The 25,495-nt window shown below is 43.0% G+C and overlaps 1 protein-coding gene across 14 annotated transcripts in view; it reads right to left on the bottom strand.

Moving 5' to 3' along the window:
• SGMS1 (sphingomyelin synthase 1) overlaps nt 1-25,495 on the bottom strand; it is a 110,109-nt gene that overhangs the window by 19,940 nt on the left and 64,674 nt on the right. For 5 of the 14 annotated variants that reach the window (XM_030030331.2, XM_030030333.2, XM_041127138.1 and 2 more), the window contains one exon: nt 16,864-17,171. The exons of 2 other annotated variants lie outside the window; for them this stretch is intronic. The gene's annotated coding sequence lies outside the window, so the exon portion shown is untranslated. Of the gene's footprint in view, nt 1-10; nt 13-1,393; nt 1,710-2,489; nt 2,623-9,744; nt 9,877-12,922; nt 13,078-16,863; nt 17,286-25,495 lie in introns of those variants that run through there. 7 more of the 14 variants (XM_041127139.1, XM_030030336.2, XM_030030342.2 and 4 more) reach the window with 7 other exon arrangements.

The following is a 25,495-nucleotide window of genomic DNA, read 5'->3' as shown; positions in this document are numbered from 1 at the left end:
AAAGCATTACGTCTCACAATTAACACTGATGAGACAAAACCACATCCACCTAAAACAGCAAAAAAAGACCCCCGAAACCAGCTTGTTCATCTCCTATCTCCTCCTAAAGCACTCTAAAACCTGACCGAAGAAAACCTAAGTCTTCCCAAATCAAATCATGCCTTCCTCATGTTTGTACAGTGCTTTTATTCTCTAAGCGAGGACCTTTGCTGCCAAGGCAACAGTCACTATAGAAATCAGTAAAGTAACCAGCCATTTCAGAAACCACGATGAGTTCCTCACGAGGAGCCAAGGCGATTTTCAAGTCCTTTCAGAGCCAGTGGGTGTGTTTCAGTTCCAACACTGAGCATCTTTCCCAAACACCCCAGAAAAGTTGAGATGATAAAACCATTAACAAAAAATAGCGTTAAAACAAGCAAGGTCCAGGGATAAGCACAGTTTGAAGAAAAAATAGTGACATTTTCTCCCTTGGAAAGCAAACGCTGAGATGCACACGTAAGCAGGAGAAAAACAACTGCTGTAAGGATTAAAGTTTTAATGCTTTAGAAACCAACGCACAAATGAATCCCCCAACACCCCCCCACCCCCGGTGAGCAGAAGTTACACAGAGACTGAATACTCCAGATGAAAGCTGGGAGCTCTCATCCTGCATTTTTACAGCACAAAACAAACTGTTCGTAACAGCAGGGTCTGAGTCACTGCTTACAGTCACCTCCTCTACAGGCATTTTATCATCACTAAACAATAATGCTCCAACACCTCAATAATTGGACGACCTGTACTTGCAAAGCACCTCTGCACACCAATTTGCAACAAAAGGGCGATGCCTGCCACAAAGTCTGTGCTGGATATCACTAACGAGCTCTCAAGCAATGCTCTGAATTGCTTCCCTCCCTCCAGGATAGCCGTGCCTCCAAACCAGAGATCGCCCCTTGCAAGAGGCTGCACCACTACCGCGCAAGATACTGTTGGCATTTTAAAACAATAAAGCTAGTTTTTTCCTGTAAATACAAACATATGCAAATACAAAATATCTGTAAGTATAAAATTGAGGCACAGATGGGCTCACAAGTTTCATGGAGCTCTGAGATAGGTTTCCAAGGTCGGTCCTAGGTGGAAAACATTGTCCCGTGGACACAAAGTCAGAGCAAGCAGAATTACTACTACGAAAAGAGAGGCTGGGATCAATATGTGAAGCAATGCCCATGTACCCTGAATAGCTACTTACGCAGCTTCAGAGAGAGAAAAAAACTGCCCGCATACTACATAAATCCCCAAGCAGCCCCTTTTTTCTGAATTACTCTATAGGAAAAAGACACACACCCCCCCCCCCCCACCCCGTATATTTCCTATCCTAATTTAACAAAAAAATAAGAAATGAAAATCCACTCACAGGCAGAGATCTCAGTATAACAGCCCGGACTTCAGTGGCAAGGATTTTAAAATGAAAGTACTTCATCGAATCTGAATAACCACACAGCTCATCTTCAGGTGGGAAACACCGCTAGTCAATCTCTGCTACAAAAATGTATCATCTATTACTGCATGCATGTATGCGTATAGGTATATACACACACATGTTCTGTGCTAGGTGATAGAGACACCTTTCCCTCCAAACCTGATGAAGCCTCATCCCTTTGCTTCTTCAAAGCACTACATCTCTTTGCTCAACTTTCTTCCTCCCCCTTCCTCTTCCTTGGGCTTGGAAGCAGTTATGGAAACCAGCAAACCCTCAGGAGAAGTCTTCACCTGACCAGCAATCTCATCATGGGTGCAGTTGCTAAGCAGGGCTTTTGTTTTGACACTACGGAAATCCTGCTTCAAGTGATCCGGGGGTGGAAAGGATAGGGTGGGGAGGGCAGGTCCTGCCTTTAGTTTAAGTTACAAGCAACTATCTCAGACTGAGTCTCCTCAAACACAGGAGGGAGAGCCAGGCACCAGGACCACAGCCCCAGCTGGCACCCGCAGGAACAGCTATGGACTTTCTGCCTATGGCAGGTATAACCCAAGCACACATCTCATTTTGTACTGCATACCACAATCCTAATGTCTAAATCCTAAAGTAATGCAACACCTGCAACAGAAGTGGAATGTATATTAGCTTATTTTTTAACAGCTGCAATAAGAAACCCACCTTCCAGCTCCCTGCCCCAAATGCTTTTTAGATCTGTGCAAGAGAGATAGAATTAACACCACAAAGTTAATTTGCACTGGGGGGGGGGGGGAATAACAAACACACAACTATAACTCCTGAGAATATTATCTTTGAGAGAAAGTGGGTTTGTACTATTTCAGCCCTCCACCCGCAAAGGGGTGCATGAAAATATTAATGGACCGTCACAAATCCTTACACACGGGCAATCTGCTTCGACACTAGGATCTTTAATTCTTCAGCAAAGACTTCTGCAGCAGGACTCAACCCGCCCACCCCATCAGTCGCTTCTTTGCTATATACAGACAGAAACACCCATGGACACCATGACATGCACTGCGCTCAAACCTTGCACATCTGGTTTCTGGACCGAAGCAACCCCAAGTGTTTCTGGGCTCTGCGCTTGGGCAGCATCAAGCTCTAGCCATCGTCTCCAACACAGCTGCACACATGTCTGTGTTATGCCTCGGGATCTGGGTTAGCCAGAGATAGGGCAGAGCTGGAAACAGAGCCCCATGTCCTCGTGCAACCTCTGAGCTAACTCCATTACTAAAGAGCACAAAACAATACTTGCCTTCCTCTTGAAACTATCAAAACTTCCTTATATTTATATCCACACAACAGAAGACCTCTGAAGGAAAACAGATGAAACACTGAAAAAAGCAGAAAAAGTGGTTTTCCCCTACAAGGCACAGAAATGGGGAGAGGATGGGGTAGGGCAGAAGGACAGAAACAAGAAAATAAGGAGACACTAAATGTTTGCGATATGCTCTGTATTTTAACTCAGTTAACCAAGGGTGTTTTGCATTTTTTTGGTGTGTTGTTTTTTTTTTTAAACTATGTTGGATACCTAAAAGTCATTTATTGTTAGAAAGTTAGATTTGTGGTGAGCTTCTGTGAGTCTAGGTAGTAGCAAGAATTTAAAAAAAAATTTTAAAATTTATCAGAACTGAAAGGGAAGTTTTGCCTAAGGAAACTTGAGGACAGTCTTGTGACTGATGGTAACGGCTCTAAGAGGCATACTCCAGCATGTTTTGCCAAACCAGCCATGCAGATTGGGAAAAAGAAAGGTGACAGAAACCATAGTGAAAACAGAGCCTCACTGAAGACTTAAATCAATTAATTGTCATATTTTTTTAATATTTGGGTTTGCTACTGGACTTGTATTAGACAGCATTCGAACCACAACAGTTGCTTCCTCCAAACTGCCTTTCCCAGAGTTACAACCAAAGCAAAAGAAAACTAAGTCTACACACTTAGAATCCCAGCCTAAAACAATGTTTCCATATATCATTAGAAATATAAATATTTTATTTTAAATATCCTACTTTTGAAGTCCAGCACATCAGATCCAGATCAAAAAAACTCCAAGCCTCAAAAGTTGAAATACAAATATCTAAGTATCATCATGCAAGATGCTGTTCTCTGCATTTCAGCTGTTACCATTTATAAACCCACCCAAAAGGCACACCATCAACATAATTTTCAGTGCTATTACCCTTGTAAAACAAAATAATACCTGGGTTTGTCTTTAATAATTTAGTTTCATATAACACATACTGATCCCTGGTCTGAAAGACAGAACACCACAAATATTCAAGATTATTTCTGGTATAAATAGTCCTACTAACCCAATTTTTTAACACATATCCTCCTCTTTCCAGCAATACCTGTTCAGAGTTGTATGATAAATCAAATATTTACATATTTCCAGATATTTAAATATTTCCAGATCTGGAAGACTTATTTCTCTACGAAGGAGAGGAAGATTCATTGCACAGTTGGTCTAAAACAACCAGAAACCCAGGAAAGGCTAGAAAAATTAAAAAAAAAAAGGGCATTTTTGCCAAGGAGTTATGGGTGTACAATCTGCACGATGGGAACTCGTCTTACTAGAGCCAGATCTACTGAAAATTCAGATGAACTGCCCTGGCATCTTTCTTTTGTAGTTAATGCTACAAGCAAGAAAAATATCTCTCAGCTCACTTGCCAAACTTCAGCCACCTTCTTTACTCTCTTTGCTGCCAATCACATGGATGCCAAATCTCGCTGTTTGCAGTGGAAATCTGCCACTGTCGGCATTCGGCTTGATGGCAAAAACATGCTTGCATTCATTCAGCAAAATCCAGTGTGGCTGGAGAGGTAAATCCTCTCCCCTCCCCAGTCCAGCCATCCAGCATCTTCTTCGAAAGCACGAGTGCCAGAAAGGGACGGCAATTCAGACCAGCTCTGTTCCCCCTCTCTAAGGGTCCCTAATTTTTTTGCCTTTTATAGATGATTCCATGATTGTTGCTTGGTGTTTCAGGACTGCTGCTGCTGCCACCAAATGTGACACTTTGATGCTGCAACAAGCTCCAAATTTCAGAACTGGGACTTCAGAAACCCAAGATATTCCTCCCTCAGCGCTGAAAAGTAGCTTTATCTCTGTATCGGACTCCAGACCTTAACGCCATCGACTATTCACACTCAGCTGCTCCTGATCTATGTCAGACATGCCATCCCTCCCGTTGATTATCCTGTGACACTGGCAAATCCTACTTAAATCTTGCTTCTGGCAACAATTCAGCATTGAACCCAAAGAACAGGTAAGCACAAATGTCCTCCTCAAAACATTAAGGGTTCCTAACATTTTTAATTGCCAGATATTTTAAGAGCACAAAACAACATTGAAAACACACTTGCTTCAACACTGACAGTGATGGCAACTGTGACGTATCAGTCAAACAATTTCCAAGACCACAAGTAGAATCACTTGAAATCGTTAATAGTGTGTTCAAAGTCTGAAAAATACTTTATCTTTTAAATACTCATCTCAGCTTAAAGTTATGATTAACTACATTCACAAATAAGGAGAGATAAGCAAAGATAGAAACTTGTATCTTGCTATCTAACTGTTCTGGAAATTATGAATATTTCAATAACCAACTGAAACCCTCAGAACTAAGTTCCTCCTGCAGACATCCAATTACCTCTAAATTTTTTCTCTAGTGACACACTTGAGGTATTGGAGATGTGCCTGCGTCATGTTGTCCTAACATCTTTATGGAGCTGTCCATTACCCACCCAGCAACTCTGGTTATGATCCCAGGGAGTATCTCAGGCAGGGTGGTTCTCAGCCATCCTTTCTTCTGCAGGTAGTGATTCCACTATCTGGCACACTGAACACAAAAGACTGGACGACTGTGTAACAGATTCACACACTGAACTTGTAGGTCTTTAACTCGTCAATTAAATCAGTTCAAAAAGTAATCTGTAATTCCAGCCAAACAAGAGACTCTCAGCTTGAGGTACTGGGTAAGTATGACTAGCTTGCATTCATGTCATGGACATTAAGCTACATTTAAAAATAGTATTTAATGAAAACAGTATTTCAGCTCACAAACTCCTCCACCTGGGGAACGCTATCGTCCACTACCTACCCACAGCCCATAAAACTGCTGCAAAGCAACTCAAAACTGAGTGCAAAGCTCAGTCAGCAGTTTGTTCACACTTCACAACCAGAAATAATTTAAAATACTTTAAATCAGGTGCCTTAAATCAGATGATTTTTCATGCAATACCTCTTCTCCTGCCATAGAAGGGTTGGAGGGATCAGACCCAGCCTGCTATCACCAGCGCATGATTGTCCAGCTGCTAGCATGAGCGCACAGCCCCTAGCAAACTTTGCTTACTAGTCTAAACATTTTCTTTTAACCAAAAGAAGGCAAACCGAGCTGTACGCTACGAACTGTATGATGCATTCCTGAAAAACTGTGTTTCCTTTCATTAAATTGTACATTAGGTGGGAGGCGTTAATGGCTTGTAGCGCAGCACTAGACATAATGTCATTTCCACAATCCACCCCAACGTAAGTGTCCATGGACTACATCACAGCACGTACGCTTTATCAAGCATGTAACTGTACCTCCCTGCAGTGAACCATCCATATGCTGCTCGCAGCAAACAAATCAAATTGCTCAGATAATTTCAGTTGGTTTAGAAATTGAAAAGCTGCGTCCACTTGGGGGGGGGATAAAATCAGCATTTCTTCCCAGAAAATAGACACATGAATTAACCATTTAATCAATTAAGGGATGCCTGTCACTCCAAAAGGATCACTGAGCTGCTTGCCTGCAAAAACAGGACTGGGCTTCATAGCTCCTGTTACACAAATAGGTTAACATCCAGTAAGGAGGACAAGCCCTGCTCGTTTACAGCAGCAGGAGAACTGCAGAAACCCAGCAGCACTCTTCTCCTTCAAGCCACAGAAAGAGGAACCCAAATAAATTGCAGGGAAGGACATGAGAGGGAGGGAGAGGAGGAAGGAGTTAAATCTGTGGTCATGTGGATGCCATAGATTTCTGCAAGCAGATGGGTGAAGCCCAGATTAGCAAGGTATTAACGAAAGCAAGGCAGTAACGCCGATGAGGTGCAGCTCAAAAATAGCCGAACTATGACCTGCCTCACTGAGCAGAGCGAAGCTCCCCTCTCCCAGATGGACTGGTGTCAGCCACGAAGGCATGGCTCTGCTGACTGGTGGGAAAGGATGGGAGATCACAAGAGAAGTGGAGCACAGTTGGAAAAAGCTGCTGAGGCTGAAGCTAAAAGATGAATGGCAAAGTAGGTAACGAAGCAGCAGCCACGCAGGAGAGCACAATACTCCCTTAAATCAACCTTCAGCAGCAAGATGCAAAAGGCTTGCTGGGAATAAGCCCTTCCCATAGGTAAATATTCAGAAGACACACTCTCTAGACACGTCCAGCAGGATGCAATATCCCTGCTGCGTACCTGTGCAAGTGAACACAACAAGGGAATAACAATTATGCTGATGTTTTTAATGTGCAGGGGCTCATCCGAGCAGCGGAGGGGTTAGGATGTTACAGTACTGCAGAAACTCATCTGATGAGGAGCCCTTGAGAGCAGGACACCAGTAAAACCCCATCCAGCCACCTCGTGACAGGCTCCATAAATACACAGCACTCCTTCAAGGCCTGGGAAAAGTATATACACCTCCTAAATAGATTAGTAAACAGAATATTTTAAGAGCACAAAACAAATAGGGGCCAACTTGACATAGCTGCTGCTTTACCTACCCATCCCATGGTCAGACTCGCTCTACAGGACTATCCTTGAGCGATGCTCTGACACGCATCTTTTAGGTAAATCCTAAGAACATCTTCAAGATCATCTATACCTGATAAAATATGGCATTTTAATAAGAGGCCATAAAAAAAATAATCTTCCACATAGAAAGACCATGAAAATTCATCATCAGTCCTCTGGTAATGCCAGTGCTTCTCCCGCAAGCAATACAGAGCTGTTGAAGTGACTACTGACGGAAAAAAAAGTACTATTTTGGAAATGATAAGATCAAGTACCATAAAGTGTTCATACCAAAGATATTAAACAGTCACAGTAATTTTCATTTGGGGTTTGTTGGTTTGGTTTTTTTTTGTTGTTTGGGTGGTTTTTGTGGGGGTGAGGGTGGGGCTGCATTACCAGAGATAGCACAGAACATAAATACACATGAAAATTGCTTTTAAAAGCAAGTATGTTATTATCTGTCCTTAGGCACTCCAAAACCTTTTCATTAGGTCTGAAAATACCTACATTCATAAATATTTAATGTGGGTGAGGGGAGAAAAGTACCATGGCAGAAATTCTGATGAAATATGCAGCTCACCTTTCGTGGGACCACAACAGCACTGAAAAAAAGTGTCTTATAGGTTTTATTTCCTGTCGTTAGTGAAACAACGTAGGGACTTGATTTAATTTGATCCTGAGACAAACTTGTGCTGGTCTGAATTGGCCTCCGGCAGCCAAATTACAAAAGCCTGACCTCACAGCAAGAGCCCAGGAGTAAAACAGCATCTCCCATCAAGTACAGGCAAATGGAACGGCTGGCACACGAACCAGCCTGGTCCAGCTGCAGCATCTGCACATGGGTAACGCAGCCTGTGTCATCCCAGCTGAAATGCAAGACATGCCACACTGGGCACCATGTGAATTACGATTTTAGGGGAAAACTGCTGACCTCAGACCAGAAAAGCCAGTGGCCATAGGACAGCACAAGGATATCGCATTCCTATCTGTTACGGGGATTTCTTGCCCTCGCCAGAGGGCATGATGTGATCTGCTGGGTTGTCAACAGCAGGGCTGAAGGCTCTCCTCACTTTCTGGAGGAGTAATGAGGAAGGATGAGTATTTAGAAAGATCCTGAGAAAGAGTGGTACAGCCACCAGGGAGGAAAGCAACACACACACAGCGTCAACCCAAAAAATCACAAAGCTTGCATTTCCTTAGTTCTCTAAAAGCCAGTTTTTGCCAAGTAACCAATTTCCTTACACTCTTCAGTAAATAAAATATGAAGGGCAGGCAGAGTTGTAAAATATAAATGCATACACTTCCAGAAGCAACAGACCCTGTTATTGTAGATGCTGCATAAATCACTGAGGACAACAGGACTTATGTCACCTAATGGAGGGCAGAAAATTCAGGGTCAGTTAGCAAGCAAGGACATTTTACATTAACAAGTGTTGCATTTATATTCACCATCGTGATCCACACTGCCTAGAAACTGCAGAAACTGCTTTGGTTCATGTATTATTTAGTCAGTCCAAACAGGTAAAAGGCAGAATCAAACCTCAAGACAAACATCAGGTAATTTTGGTGTGGATCTCCACCAAATATAAAACTTGCAATGGGATGGCAGGACAGTCACCAGTGTGGTAATTAAGCCAGAATGGCTTAAATGATCCTTCTGTCAGATTTCTCTGCAAAGCTGCCTGAAGATATGACAGTAGTTATGAATCGCCCTATTGAAACTTCTTGCTGTATCTGTTTTCCAGCACTTAGTCAGGCACGTGAGTGCAAACACAATGTCTTTACAATTTCAAGTGTTAGCAGTTAGAAGTATTGCTCTGGCAAATGTCCCTGGGGAAGAATAATAGCTACCTATGGAAGACTTTCCCATAATCACTGCCATCTCCTTTTTCTTAATATTTTTTATTTCAGGCAGTTGACTGATAAATAATACTGTTGCAGTGCTCATGTTTATATTGCACAACACCTTTCCTTTCTCATATTTGCAAAACTTGATTCAAAAGGCACATCAGCTTTCAAACAACTGGCAGCTGGTACTTCAAAGTTCACTTGTGAAAACTAACTATGTATCTAGCTCAAAACCACCTTTCACCTTGAAAATTAGGTATGTGGTCTAAAATATTTTCAGACTACCTTTCTACTACTCGTATTTACAAAGTGGACTTGAGGTGGCCTTTAACTTGCAGCCAGATGAACAAGTTCAGGATGAAGACTGTGCTTAGCTGTACAAGTGACTTCTTCAGGACAGGAGAGGACATGCGAAGCTCCGAGACAGTGGTGCTCAGGTCTTTTAAGGGACTCCACACTACTCTTTCCTACCATACAGGACTATAAAGCTCAACAGATCCCTGCTGAAACTCCAAAAATAGGTCTGCCCCAAGCACAGGGAAAACCCAAAGCCACACATCAGCTTGCAACTGCCTCCTCCCCTGATTATTCAGAGGTTCAACAGAACTGAAAGTCATCTTCATACCCAAGCGATTTCTGAGTATAAAATCACTTCTGCTTACCTATTTTGAAAAGTACTTATAGACTGAAGTTCTCCCTGTTTCAAAGCTCTGCATAAAGCTGGATTTATTGATGCAGACCCATGATTCATCAGTAGAGCAAGCTGTAGGAGACAAACTGTATAATGCTGGAATCTAGCAAAATCAGGAAGAAGAAGAAAAAAAAAATCAGTAAGAAAAATCAGTAGTATTCATCCCAAACTGAGACCTAGACAAAAAACAGTGTGAATGTTCATGCCCTCTAGCTTTTTTCTTCCTTATTTTTCTTTTCATCATCAGTAGTGTCCACTCTTTCCTCTCTCCTCTGCCCCATCCTCCGCAGCTTGTTTCAGCCCCGCGTGTCAGACCCTCCCTAGCCATGTGGCACACACTCCAGATTAAAGGTCAACAGGCTTAGGAGAAAATGGAGAGGCTGCTAAAACCAGGGCAGTACAAAACCATCACCCAAAACAAGAGAGCATAGTATTTTAGATAACTTTGTGACGGATGGGCAGCAGCGCCGGCAGCCCGGTGAGCCCCAGCAGCCTCCTCGGCCTCCTTCCCTTCCAAGGATTTTTACAAGAAGGAGAATGAGTCTGAAAGGATCCCGAGAACTGTAAATAAATTATGGCCCTGTTCATCAATTAGCTCAGGCTGCACTGAAATGAAAGCCACAGCAGGCTCTGTAATCACTCAAAATAAACTCCTCTGACGGGATCGCTCCTGTGCTGATGGCTCAATTATGCCTGGGAAGACTGTTACAGAACATTAAACATTAACAAAAGTCTGAGCCTGTGTTACTTTTCTCCCACATAAATTTAATTCAGTAACTGAGTGCTTTTAGCTTAAGTAACCCTGAATTATCAGATCAATTCTTTTCCTCCTTTGCCTCACGAGTTGCAAAAGCCAGGCCACCGTGTACAGGAAAAATGTTTCCAAATAGTCCCTTTGTTAGACAGTTATATTTTTGTTACACAGGAAAGATATTTTTATAATTTAAAAATACATATGTTTTGGGAGAGGGTTGTTTATCTAAGTTTAGTAGCTCAGAAATCAAAACAGGGGCAAACTATTCTCCTGGGTTATGAGGGTTTACTCTAACCTCCCTAGAAGAACTTCGTCATTTCTCTAAAATCCAGTCCCCTAGAAGAGCTTCTTCATTCCTCTAAAATCCAGTCACCTAGCAAAAAGTTGCATTGTTTATGTTTTCTGAAACTGGAAGAACCATGAAGACAAAGAAACTCTAACACAGCAGAAAGTTGCTTTCATCTCTCATTTTGCTTTTGCAATATATTATTTGCTTTTCATAGCTTCAAGTTTAACAGGACTGGAGATACCATTGCCACCTGAAGCATCTCTCCATTTTCTCTCTGCAACTGTACTAACGCAAAATAAAGTTTCTCGAGGCTTGCCCAGGTCAGATCTTTGCTGTACTAACCTAAGTATAACATGCAACGCACTGTGGAGGACTGAATAATGCCAGGATTTCACTGTGGATTTAGGTACAGTGTGACTAGTTTAGAACAGACAAACCAATGTCCCCAAAGAAAAGCACATGGCTGAGATTAAAAGAGAAAATTTCAAAACACAAAAGGAGTTAGAAATAATAAGGAAAAACCCCAGAGAGCTGGGAAGACTAAGAAACTGAAATCAAAGCTGCACCAAACCTAACCAGGTGGTGGTCTTTCTACTAAATCCTCCTCATCCTTGATGCTTAATACTCACCAATCCCAAAGCATCAGCTTCCCCAATATAAATAAATTGGATTTAACTGGGTTCAACTTCACGTTTTTTAAAAATTACTGAAGTATAACAGTGTCAGCATTCTTACTAGTGAAAAATCTGCTTGACTGCTAAAGTCATGTTTTAAATTTACAAGAAAACAGTATTATGTGTATCACTGGGACCAATGAATTTTTACTCCTGTTTATGAAAAGCAGCCCAGTAACAAGGGACAAAGCATCCTGAAGCATTTTGAAACATTAACTGAGTAAAACCAGCTGCTTGTCTTCAAGATTCTTGTCCAGAGGCTGAAAGAGTAACTTCAATTCTTAAATCCACTTTTAAAACACAGAATAATTCCAGTTTCACAAATCAAGAGGTAAAAATTGACTCAATACCGACTTCCACCAAGCTCTAGATATGCTTGTATCTACAGCCTCTTGAACAGAATAAATGCTGTTTGTCTTCAAGTCATTTGCCCAGGGAAAGTGTTATGTTACAGGTTTTCTGAACTAAATATTATATAGCTAAACATTATTTAGTTACGTTGAACTAACTGCTGCCCTCCCTCCACCACATCCTGTGCAGGGAATACTTGGTACAGCACGCTTGCTGGTTTTTAGGATCCATCTAGGATGGATATCCAGGATATCTGAAATGTCTCTGGATATCTCCTTCTTCATTTGGCACTGAACAGGATAGTTCACTGATTATCGACATGTGGCTGGGAGTGCTACAACAGGAGCTCATCTAAACGAAGAAGCAGCTTGAAAAATCACACTGTTCTGAAGACTGACCACAAAAAAAAAAAAGGGGGGGGGGGCAAACAAAAAAACACCAAGCCCCTAAAAACAAAGACAAAAAAAGCATCAGGAAAGAAACTTTTCAGCAAAGAAAATAACGGTTTCCTTAACTGGCTTTTGCCCTTATTTTAGGAAAAGCAACAGAAAATATATCCAAAGTTACAAGGACCAGTGATAACCACAAGGAATAGTGATAAACACTATTGTGAAGAGTTGCTGACAACACACTGTATAACGGCCACTTCCTAAAAGCAATGCTTAAAAAGCTTGCCACTTACAAAGCACACCATATATTTACCCTCGGCTTGTCTGTTGACTACCTTTCTCCTGACACTTCACATGCTTATTGCAAAATAAAGTCTCTTATAAAAGAGCGTAATATTATAACCAAGCAAGACATTTACATTTAGTAAGTGAATTTAAGGCCCCAGTACTTTTTACATCGTTTTTTTCCAGCTAGTCAAACTCTCCCCATAAACTATCAGAATATGAACGACTCAAACAGCAAAGTAAATCTCCTTAAGGCTTTGCTTTTAACTTGGGTAGGCTAACCTGAATTAGCTCAGCCCCAGCTAGAAGAAGCAGCAGCAGCATGCGTGCTGTAGTTGCAATTTTAAACCCGACCTGAGCACGCAGGAGAGCTGACGTTACCGACGCAAAGCGTTCAAGCTGCTCACCTGAATTCAGCTCCAGCCTCTGCGCACCTGAACTTGGGTTACCTGTGCCAGCAGAGTTTACCAAGTCTTTTCTCGGAGGCATCCCCTCCCTCCTGCCTTGTATCCCCACCCTCCTCGCTTGTGCCTGGGCGATTGCATGGCGCAAAAACTCCTCTTTTCCTGGTTTTCTGCTGAGCTGGGCTGCCAAACCAGCTGGCTGCGCAGTCACACAAGCACAAGCAAGTCCTTCCCCTTTCGGTGGCAGCAGCGAGTTGTAAGAGCAGCTCGGCTCTGTGTTGAAACCATACCTCGAGTTTCCTAATCTGTCTTTCTATTTTTAACCAGAGTCATTTCCCCCACCTTCTCTGCCATGCAGACAGCTGCAGAAAGCAGCTGGAGACAACCGAGTGCTCCATCAGGCCAATTTTCCTGGCAAAAAGTCATCCGCAGGCTGGCAGCCAGTGCACAAGGGGCAGCAGAGACTCCCAAACGCCCCCCTGCACCCACGGCTCAAGGTAGCCAAGAGGGAACAGGGCTGTCTTCCTCTTCCCTGTCCTCCATGGCCACAACAGCTCTCTTACTGAGCGTAGCAATCCGCTTGTCCAAAGGACTGCTGCTCTCCTGGCCTCCTGGCTCACATAAACTGGCTGAGATCCCAACCAAGCACCTCTTGTCCCTAAAAACTCCAAGGAGAGAGAGATTTAGAGCATTGACCTGCTTCTGCACTTAGCTGTTCAGGCCGGCTCTCCCAGGACAGAGATGGAGGGACCACTCCTGCCTTCTGCAAGCCAGCATTACCGTTTGATACAGCACAGAAGAGCGCTTGCTGGGATGTCCCCAGTATAGAGACCTCCTTCAACAAACTCGCATCTCTTGGGGAAAGGTTTGGATTCATCTCCTCCAGGTTTGGTTATCTCCTCCTTCAGGCACTTGGAATTCGGTGTAACACAGACACACTGCAAACCCTGAATTCTCTCCTCACATGGTAGAACAGCTTTAAAAAGCTCAGCTTTAAAAAGATATATGTGCAGCCGCCCTGTAAAGTTAGCCAAGCAAAAAGGGCACTTTCCTGAGCAGCAAGAGCAGTTTTGAGCCTTCACAGGCAGATGGCAACCTGGGGATGCAGAGCACAGGTTGTGCAAGGCATTGAGCCATGTGGAACAGCACAAAGAAGGCTTTTGGGTTTGGGGTTTTTTTTAAAGTGAGGTCCAGGTTTCTGAGCTGTGTTCTTGAAGGTCGTCTTAGGACCAGGCACCTCCAGGGAGAAAACTGAAAATCTCCTTATAGGACCAGGGCAGACCTTTGGCCTAAGACAGCTTGGCTGAGAGCTTGGCACCTAAAATGGACACAGCTTGGGGAGGGTAAGGCACAACTCCAATGCCGATTCAGGGAGCTTAAGAGTTTAGCTGGAAGTTTTGAGTCATGCTCTTGGATGTGGGCAACCAGAATAGCTTAAGCCCTTCTTGAGCTAAGCCCTTTTTCTTTTGTTCAAGCAACAGCTACAAACATCACCAATGAGGCTACTTTTGCTGTTCTCCATATAACAAGTTTTCATATGCTACGTATTTTCTATTCCTCAAGGTACTTCCACAAAATAGGCTTATTGCAAACATGATTGATCAAAACTTAAACAAATGCAGACAGGACTGTACAGATTATAAGTATCAAATGTGTCAGAGAAATCCACTTCTTACATGCCTACAGAAACAAAGTCAGGCAAAACTGAAATCTGGTGTGGATTTAAGCACGGCAAGGCCCACGGCAAATCTTCCCAGCTCAAACAGATTCAAGGCACAGAATCCCCGGAAACAAAGCTGCTGAACAAAGCAGCCCATCAGTCATAAAACCATTTAAAATTGTTTCGTTAATGAGTTACAGTATTTACAGGTAGGTAAGTGGCAGAAACTTATGTGATTCAGCAATTGTCACGCTGCTGCACTGGCCAGGGGAGAGAAACCCCACCATGAACACAATGGCCCGTATCCACACACAGCCCAGGTGGTAGGTAGGTCTGAGAACCTGTTCCCCACTACATGCACCAGCAACAGCTCAGAAAACCATGCTGCTCTTGCCGTTTTGTGGATAACCACATGTCTTAGTCGCCGTTTGCAGCAAAACTCGTCCTGGCCTCAAGTTACTTTGATGAAGAGTTGAAATACTGATTCCCACCACCAAAACTGCTTCAGAGCACGTGAAATAAAAGCATTATTCCAGTACAGTTCCTCCAGCACGGCAGCAATGCACGAGCTGATCCCACCAAGCAGCCTGGCATGCTGTGTTTTCCCCCTCTGCTTTAGTTTGAGCTACTCTCTTAGGAAAGTGCTTTATTCTTTGTGCATAGGGAGGAGGTCCTCTCCCATGCTTAATCCACTGGACTACATTACTTTATTAACCAGTACAGAAAGCACGACAGCCGCACCCACCCACACAGGAAACCAAGACCTGCAAGTAACTTCACTTCTTACCTCCTGGAAAAAGGGAGTTTCAGGAGTGAAAAACCTCTTTAGCAGCTTTTACAAGCACTGGGACCATGTGTTAATGATTTACCTGACAGTGCTGTAAGCAGGTATTTGATAAGAGTGTGTTCTGTTATGGTCTGCTTCCCTGCCTTTGACTGCATAACCAAATCAACTCAAAAATGAAGTAGGCATCGTATTACTTGACAAGACAGGAAGAAATTAATGCTCCTCTAAGCTTGCTTACCCCATCCTGCTTTAAAAAAAAATTTTTTATGTATACAATCCTGCTTAAAAAAACATTTTTATATATATAATCATGCACATATATACACACACAGACTAAAACCCAATGCCTGCATTAGCTCTTCTGTGTGTATACGTATGTGTGTATATATACACAAATATATATATCTAAAAATACACACACACAGAGATGAGCTACTGCAGGCACAGTTTTTTCAGTTTCTTCCCCAAAAGTCGAGTAAAAAATATTGTATATAAATCTATAGGAAAGCTTCCAGATTAAAACACGTACTTCAAAAGAGGTTTATGATGAGAAGAAAAGGTGGCTATGCCAGAAACACACAAATAGGATCACATACCATGGAAAGACTCAGCTGCGTATCTAAGACACAGCTTACGGATAAAGTTATATTCTTCTTTCTGAAGTGCGTTCAGCTCACTGAGAGGATTTCTGTGGTTTCCCCATGACTCACTGTATTCCTCTACACACCCAGGGCCACCCTCCTCTACAACCGAAGCATTCACGTTTTTGGGCGGCGGGTGACACTGTGATACACAAGGAGCAGCACAGTCGCATGGCACTGCCTCTTCCTAGTATAGCTGCTAAAAAAACTCACATAAAGGCTAAAATACATTCTTGCTCTTACTGTTTCATATGAACATTCACTGCAGTTGCCCTGGGGATATTTGGCAGCAATTAAGGAGGGGCTAGGAGTGGGGAGAGGTGCCCAGGATGGCAAAAGGGACAGCAGCTTGTCCCTGATTTTTAGTGTGTGCAAGCAAGCACTGCTGCCATGCTGCGTAACTCTGATTACCTTCTATCAGGGTGCTGAAAACAAAATCTCCAAACCTAGAAACCACAGAAAAACTTCACCGTGCCTCAATGTCTGACCATGGCGAGAGATGAACTTGTTTCATAGAAACACACCAGACCCTGGACTCAATTCAGGGGGACAAGACAGGGGTACTCACCGGCTGGATAACTGCTGCCCCAGTTGCTGGCAGCCTAGCTGGCTTTTATTTGGGGGGGGGGGGGCGGGGGGGGGACAACACACAAAACCAAACAAGGAACCAAGAAACAAGAGACTAACCACAAGCTTGAGTGCCACTTTTAAAAAAAAAAAATCCCCAAAAGCCATATTTTAGATCTTATTGTATCAGAGTCCTCCTGCTCGCTTCCAAAACACAGCCCCTGGCCCTTCACCAGCAAACACGCCTTTTAACTAAAATGGGATCATCCAGAGCCGGAGAGCTACTCACTCATGGAAATCAGGTGGCAGACAACAGCAGCCAACTTTTCCTCTTCCCAGCTGCCAGCCAGACACGACGCTTATGGCAAGAGAAGAGGGAGACAGCAGTAAGGCCTCTGCAAGCTGAAACGTTTTACAATCCCTCTGCTGCTTTGGCAGAGCAACTCCAGGACCCGAGGATCTCGGCGGCACCTCCTTCGCGAGGTGAACTTCCTTCAAATTAAAAGTTGCCTCTCAATTTCCCCATGCCGGCAGCGTCGTGCCAGGCTTCGCCAGTGCTCCTCTCCCCTCTGCTCGCCTGCCCCGTGCTGGAAGTGCCTGGAAAGGAAAAGCACAAGAGGTGAGTGGTGCACCCGAGGCAACGAAGCGAACGATCGCCTGCCACCACTGCCGCTCCCTCCCTGGCCACGCTGTCTCGCTGCGCCGAATGCATCAGCAGCGGGTGAGAGGAGAAGGAGAAGGAGGAGGAGGAGGAGGCGGCGGAGGAGGAGGAGGAGGAGGGACAGGAGCTCCAGCCCGGCCGGAGGGCTGCAGTTTCCTACCAGCGAAATAACAGCTAAAACGGGGGGAAGTAAAATTATCGTATAAATTCAGGTCTACTGATTCTTAATGTGTGCAAGTAACCCAAAGCAAAGCCTTGCATTAGTATTACGGTTGAAAGACTCAAGATGACACTGCAAAGCTGAAAGAGTCAGTGCTGGGAGGAAGGATTCATTTTTCCAATATATATAAATACCAGAAGTTAAGTCCTCCCCTAAAAAAAAACAACAAAACTCCACAACAAAAAAAGTCATATTTCACCACACTAAAACGAAGCAAAACAACAAATTCCCCAACTTTTCAATGAAATTTTTGGCTACATCCCACCACTGCCACCAGCAGCAGAGTCCCTGGGTAGGCAGCATCACCGGACCCCTAGGGCATGCATCCAGCCTTTATCCCAAAAGGCACACCAAGGACTGGAAACACATACGACTGAGGAAGCTAGTGCCTCCTGCACACAAATACAGGGGGTGGCAAAAATGAGCAGGAAAGGAAGGTATGAAGCATCCCTGGTGAGTGTGAGAGGGAGTGGAGGACGTCTACTGGCCGCTCGCCTCGGGACAGTGGGGAGGTCCGTGTCATTGAGTACAAAACCACAATACAAAGCAGACTGAAGCCACATGTTGGAGAGACTGATGCGATGAGCAGTGCTGGCAGAGTGTATTCCAGCAGCTTACATGAGAGCAAGGACTCTACGCAGTCCACTGGCCGCTGTAAGCAAAAGAGATACTGTCCAGGAGTGAAGTCAGAGGTGTATGAAATGGCCTGCTTCCACTCCACAGACGAAATAATGTGGAAAAAACAAAAAAACAAAACAAAACAAAACAAAAAAAACCCAAAAAACAAAAAAAACCAAACCAAAAAACCCCAGACTCCAGCATTAACAAATAGCAGCATCAGGTTTTCTGAACTCCATCCCAAGAGAGGAAGCCTGTGGCCAGTAATACCGAGGAATCTGCAGAGCCACATCGAAGAAACACAGTGTAGAAGAAGTATTTTCGGAAGCCACACACAGAAATCCTTCCATACTAATCTTGTCATACAGAAAGCAAGTGTTTTAAAGGAGTAGTTGGTTTGGGTTTTTTTTAATAGATACATGCCCCTGGGCATGGCCCACCAATCCTTGCTCCTAACGTGTGTAGACAGCCAGGAATCAAATGCAACAACGCGTTCACAATCAGCTCCTCCACCAAGTCCAGAAGCCAGAAAAGTCCATGGGTTTGTCAGTAACTTTTAAATACTGGTGAGGAGAGGGGTGGGGAGAAGGTTTCAATGAAGAACTCTGAACATCAAGTTGTATGTCTGCAAGCATCAATTCAAGGAGAACATAGTGAGCATCCTGTTGTGTCAGTGAGCCCAGCCAATTCCCCTGCCTTTAATTAATTTTAAAAAGTCTTTTGTTTTAAAGATCAAGAAAAAAAAGCACGTTGCTTAAATGGTCCAACTTGTCCCTTTCACAAATAGCTTTTTTCCCTAATTTAAGAATTAAAAAACACAAAGGCTCATTCTCCTTTTCCTGCAGATCACCATTAACATGGGAGCTGGCAGACCCTGGCTCAAGTGAACCAACCATCAGATTTCCTTTTTCATAGTTCTTTCAGGAAGGATTTTAACAGTTAAGCTGACTCTCCAGCCTGCTGGAAGTACAAGGCCAACTCAGTCCATTTTATTTAAAATCTGAGGAAAGACGGGAAGGGTGGATGAGCCACTAGTGAGCTCCCTGTGCCTTTTTTCCAGCAGCCTTTTAGTCATTGAGCTCTGTAACACTCAACAGATGCATCTGCCCAACCTCACTCCACTTTCTAGGAGGGATTCTGGAGTAGAACTGGTAATTATTCATTACCTAAAGATTTCTTAGATGTAATTCAATCAGTACCAATTCAGTAAATTCCTCCCATTGAGCATATATATGAGGAATTGAAGGATTAATTAGAAGACACACTACAGGCCGTGGATTCCTTGTTATGTACATAACACTCATGTCTACTTTGGGCCATTACACATCTCATGGGACAGCAGAAGTTACCTGGTGAGGACAGACGCCAACTTAATAACTCACTTCTGACAATAAATGCATTCATATTTTACAAAAACGCTCTTTTATTACTCCAGCAGATCTTATCTTTGCAATTCTTTTCCCCAATGGTCCACGACTGCATGGGTTCAGCGACCTCAAGGCATGTAACAAAGCCAGCCCTGTTTTCCCACGAGTGAGGTGGGGCCAGAAGGGACAAGAGATAACAGTTTGAGGAGTATTACAAGTAATTAAAAGTGAGCTTTGGGAACACCTTTTCAACGTGTTTAAACATTATGCATTTAAATATTGCATGTGTCCAGACAGATACAACGTAATACCCTGTAAAGTCCTAAACAAGTAAAAAGAAACATACTTAATGAACTCTTCCAAAGTACCTGCAAAGGGGTTTTTTTTTAATCCCACACACTTTGGCCAGGACATCATTAGCCTAAGGGCTAAAACGGAGGACAGCCTCAACAGATTACATCATTTTCTTTCTATAGGACTGAACATCTGGGAGTACTGCTCTCAGTTAAGTGGCTGTTGCTCTGCTTCATCTCCACCTTCCCAAATCATGCTTCAATATGAGGATGACTATCACCATAAAAATGCCTGAAGAAGACAGATGGCCACCGAGTGATGACCTGTTTCCTTCTTTCCTGATCAGGACATGAGCTATGTGACACAACACTAGATTTGAGGTTGACTGCTAGAACTTAAGAGAAATAGCTACTACTGAGCTTCAACAGTAACGTTTCTTCGTAATTCAAGCACCACATGCATGGGCAAGAGAACATCCTGCCAAAAGCCTTGCTGGGGAGAGGTCTTCCTTGCCTTGACAGCTTAAATCTGCCTAACCATCAAAAAAAGTCAGAGTCAGCAGGTTATACTGAGTCACCTTTTCCCTTGCCCATCAGTAAAGAAACTACATATTAGCAGATGAAATCCCACACTGAAAGTGGGAAGTAAATTCTAGTGCAAGTAAAAAAAACCTACTCATTCATACCACCAAGCAAACTCAACCCCAAGTCCCAAGCACTGCAACACAGATGAGAAAACAGCAACGATGCTACCTCCAACAGAGCTGCGGGCATGGCTGAGAAACAAAAAGCACAGAGATGTAAAAAAGTTTTGGTGTAAAAAGAGGAAAGAAGCCTGACTCAGAGAAAAGAAGAAATAAATAAAAATACAGTTTAAAAGCAACTGATAGACACAGAGTAATTTTACCTTCTCCCATCTCTGGAGCAAGAGACATCATAAAATAGGCGACAATTTTTAAAGCAATGCATTTTTCTCTCCTTAAGTTTGTAAGCAGTTCTCCTTCCAATGCAAGGCTTTAATGAAGGAACTACATGCCTGCCTTCTGAGGAAGCATTTTTACAAGACCCAGAAGGGAGGCACATGGCTTGCTGGCTACCAAAGACCACTACCAGCACAAAAGTGGGTACCAGTTCGAAGACTGATGACTGACTTCTGTGATCAACACCCACCAGTGAGGATATGTTCGTATTGCTTTATAGGAGCAATATAAATCCATACATCCACCACACATATCCCAAAAATCTTTTAAACATTTTTTTTTCTTTTTTGTCTTTTTTCCCTTCAAGTAACCTGATTCTGGTTACCGATATATCAGAAAAAAATGTGCTACAGGAGCGTAAAAAAGCTACTCTGACCTCCATTTGCTTCAAAACACTTTAAAACACCACGTTCAATAACAGCTTGAGGACAAATTTTTTTTTAATTATTCAAAATATATATAACCCGTTCTCTTCAGAGCGAAAATATTTGGTCTTAACTACAATATGAGTACCTGCTCATTTGAAAGGAAGCATTAGCCATTGCACTGAATCACTGTTTGCTATAAGCATCAAACCCTCTACTTAGCATTAGTATCACAATACGCTGAACAACCCATGCCACTCTAGAATTGCTGCTTATTACTCTTTCAGCGCTTTCACCCCCCAAAACAAGTGACCTAGTTTATAGCAAACTCATTGTGCAATCTGTAACGCATATCTCTCCAGAGATGCTGTGAATGCAACAAAACCTGTTGCTTATTATTTATATCAAGCTTGTTATTTCTTCCAGCTCCAAGCTGGTTTATTTTAACAACTTTTCTTAAGCTGAAATGTCTTTGTAAAGAAAACACAAAATTGAGGACATTGCTGAGTTTTGAACAGCTTTGGCAGAGACCTTTCAGCACATCATCAGCTTTATGATCCAGAAATGAAGCACTTCGTATTAAAGATGCAAAAATGCTTATCACTAAAACAAACCTGTGCTGGCCACCATTGCTCCACCCTGTCTTCTGAGGGTTTTCAACCAGCAAATGTGTATCTTCCCATTTGATGTAACACATGATTTTAAGCAGGTCAGTAGCAAAAAAAAGAAAAAAAAAGGCGCAGTGGCCCCTCCCTGCCCCCAATCTATCACCTTTCCCATTGAGAAATAACCTGAAACTTTATGTCCTGGTTTCGGCAGGGATAGAGTTAATTTTCTTTCTAGTAGCTGGTATAGTGCTGTGTTTTGGATTCAGTATGAGAAGAATGTTTGTAACACACTGATGTTTTCACCTGTTGCTAAGTAGTGTTTAGACTAAGTCAAGGATTTTGCAGCTTCTCATGCCCAGCCAGCAAGAAGGCTGGAGGGGCACAAGAAGTTGGGAGGGGACACAGCCAGGGCAGCTGACCCAAACTGGCCAAAGGGGTATTCCATACCATGTGACATCATGCCCACTATATAAACTGGGGGGGGGGGGGGGGGGGGGGGGGGGGGGGGGGGAGTGGTGCAGATTGCTGCTCAGGAACTAACTGGGCATGTGAGCAGTGAGCAATTGCATTGTGCATCGCTTGTTTTGTATATTCCAATTCTATTATTCTTATTATTAATAATAATATTATTACTATATTAACATTTTATTATTATCATTATTATTATTATTTTCTTCCTTTCTGTCCTATTAAACTGTCTTTATATCAACCCACGAGTTTAATTCCCTCCCCCATCCCACTCGGGTTGGGGAGTGAGCAAGTGGCTGTGTGGTGCTTAGCTGCTGGCTGTGGTTAAAGCACAACACTTTATTATTACATATATAATATAATATAATATATAACAATCTGTATTACAGCATTAACAGCCATTACAACTTCTTATGTGCAAGGCTGTTAAGAATGGACAGTTCCTTTTGAAACTGAAAAAATGTCATTAAATTTACTTTAATGGGGTTCTGATATGTTCTAGAAACATTAGAAGGTTGAGTTTAAAATCTATGAAGTATTTATTAAAATAATTTCCAGAAATGCCAGGTTAAGTATTTAGGTGTATCAAACACAAAGGGTGGTTCCGGAGTACTGATGCACTCATCAGCTCCAGCAATTAAGTTTCCAGAGAGGAATGCTGTGTCATGTAACGTGTGACTCATGGAGTAATGTCCGGAGGAAACCACTCTTCTCTTTCTTTTCCTATAAAAAGCTCAACCTACTTTTAAGTTGATCCAAGTTACATGAACAAAAATCTCTCCTCCAACAAAGGAGCTAATTTCAGCATTGCTTGCTTGAGCATGCATGCAAGAACGAAAGTGTATTTTAAATCGCTTGCTAAGAGAATGATCACACAACCTGGTAGCAAACCAGTGTCTTCTGGGAAACTCAGCTGAAAACATCCCCTGCTCCTCCTTCAGAAGCGAATTAAGAAATATGCTCTGTTGTTATATTTGAACACGTGTTTGTACTTTGACCTCGCATCAGTTTTGCAACCCCCCAATGCTTTGGCTGGCAGACCTGTTCCTAGGCTGCTCCCAGTTCACTCTCCTTCTGCATCTGACCCCGTGCACGGTCACAGGACTCCCATGTTGCGACAGCTCTGTGGAATCACACACACACACGTGCATCCCCGTGCACTTGCTGTGACTGAAACCTTTAAAATAGATGGCAGAAACGCCAGTGGGATCCCCACGCATCCTGGAGGTCTGCCAGGACACGGGACCTTTTGCTGCCGATGAAGCGAGCCTCCACACCAGTCGTGTTGTCCAAGCCATGCAAGCAGCTTAAACCTCTGGAGTTCTCGTCTAACTGACATCATCTCTGTAAATGGATAAAATTGGTCATCTTGCTCATCCTGTGTGTTTCCCTGGGCTGCAGGGTGTGTACATCCTTCTGCTGTTCCTGGTTAAATGCCACAGTTGCCCTTTAGATCATCGGAGAAACACACGGATTTTCTCAACAGCAGCTCTGCCATTAGAAGCTGGGGTTACTCTGCGAAGTCTAACACCCAGCACCTCTCTAGAGGCGAGAATAGAGAAAAAAGAGGTGGCACACTGTGTTACTGCAGTTGACTTTCATACAGGAGATGTGCAATCAGATACCCAGCTCAAAGCAAGTGTTTCATACCACTGCGGTCACATTTTAACCTAGGAGAGTGAAGCTTTCCATAAAAGAGAAAAATAGAAACAAGACACCCTTTTCAAACTCACTGTCTCAACTAGAAGGACATTTTTCACACGGCAGGGTGTTATCACACAGGACTGCATCCTGCATCCAGCTACAGCACTCCCAGCTCGTGAAGTGCCACTCCTATTCTCTGATCCACTTATTTTTTCCTCTGAGAAGTCTCATTACCCAGGTGTGTCAAAATCCTCTGGCTAAAGAAGTCACTGCCTCAGAACATCAATTTGGTTGTATTTCTTCCAACCCCAAAATTTCAACCCAAAGGCCTCCAACAGATTGTTTCCTCACCAGATACTGTAATGGGACACTGACTGGTAGCACCATTGATTTTTTCCAGCAAAGAATTAATTTCTTTTTTGTTTGCCCCAGATCTTGCTACAACGCTGCTGGTTTTGTATACCAGTAGTTTGGTGGCCTTATCCAGAAACATGGCATGTAAGGATGGGTGCCAGCTGCTGCCATCATCCAAGGAGCAATCAGGAACCTTTCAGGAAAATACCCTTGCTTGTTTTAAGTATGGCTGGCTGAATATAGCAAGTCACTAATTTATCATGCATAAACAGAGCCAAAATGTCCATACTTGGGCTTATGCAGAGCATTGCAAGGCAAATGCTTTTCCTTTCAGAAAAAATAAGAGTTTATACTGAATGCATATTTCATTAACCCATGGTACTGCCTGCTTGTAGGCCTGCCCAGTAATCCCTATGTTAAAACAGTGAGGTTTGAAATTGTACTAATGTTGATCTCTACGCCAAGGAGGGGCAGAGACATGAATGAGAGACTTGGCTATTTCCTCTGATTTCCTCTTTCAGCAGCAGCACACAACCCTTCTGCAAATACCAAATTCATGCTGTGCTGACGCTCTCTCTTGCTCTTCAAAGGAGTTTCTTATTAAATTGAAAGACCTAAAAGGACCCAACACTTTCCAGTATAAGCAAAATTAGCATCTTTAAAAAATAAAATAATAAATAATAAAAAAACCAAAACACCAGCCAAAACCCAAAAACCGAAGTGAGAGTTAATACGTGATCGTGTTTCGTGCTAGAGGTCAACAACACGGCTCCTGGGTGTGGAGGGGGCTTTTTCCTGTTAAAGATAAACTAACCCAGTCTCCACATCCTGAGTATTTGTTTGCACACTGGAAGAGTCGCACAGAAGCAAACCAGAGAGAAATTCAACTCCTTAATTTGCAATATATTTTTGCGGCACCTCAGCAGGATGGTGAATTATCCCAAACACATGACCTACACCTGCTGTTCATGCAATGAGCATCTTCTCTCTTGTACCCAGGTAGCAGACCCAGAACAATGTATACACCACTCAAAGACTCTGAAGATGAAACACAAGCCAGTTATTGATTAATCACTGCCTCAGGCTCCCTTTTTCTCCTACGTAACTGAAAGTAAATATTCACAGGTTAAATGGCACTGACTGAGACATAGCTACCTATCCAATACCTTACTCATTAATAAGCATGATGTGGCTTAATACTGCAAATTAGGGCTTCAAATATCCACTTCCTCCATCTCAAGGGCAAAGGGAACAACACAACAGAAGCGATAAAGTGCTATTTGTGAGGACCGCAGGGTGTTGTATTCCCAATATCCTGTGTCGGTGCAGCTAGTGTTATCACC

Source organism: Aquila chrysaetos, chromosome 11, assembly GCF_900496995.4.
Source record: "Aquila chrysaetos chrysaetos chromosome 11, bAquChr1.4, whole genome shotgun sequence".
Taxonomy (NCBI): Eukaryota; Metazoa; Chordata; class Aves; order Accipitriformes; family Accipitridae; genus Aquila; species Aquila chrysaetos.
This window is presented reverse-complemented; position numbering and strand designations above follow the sequence as displayed.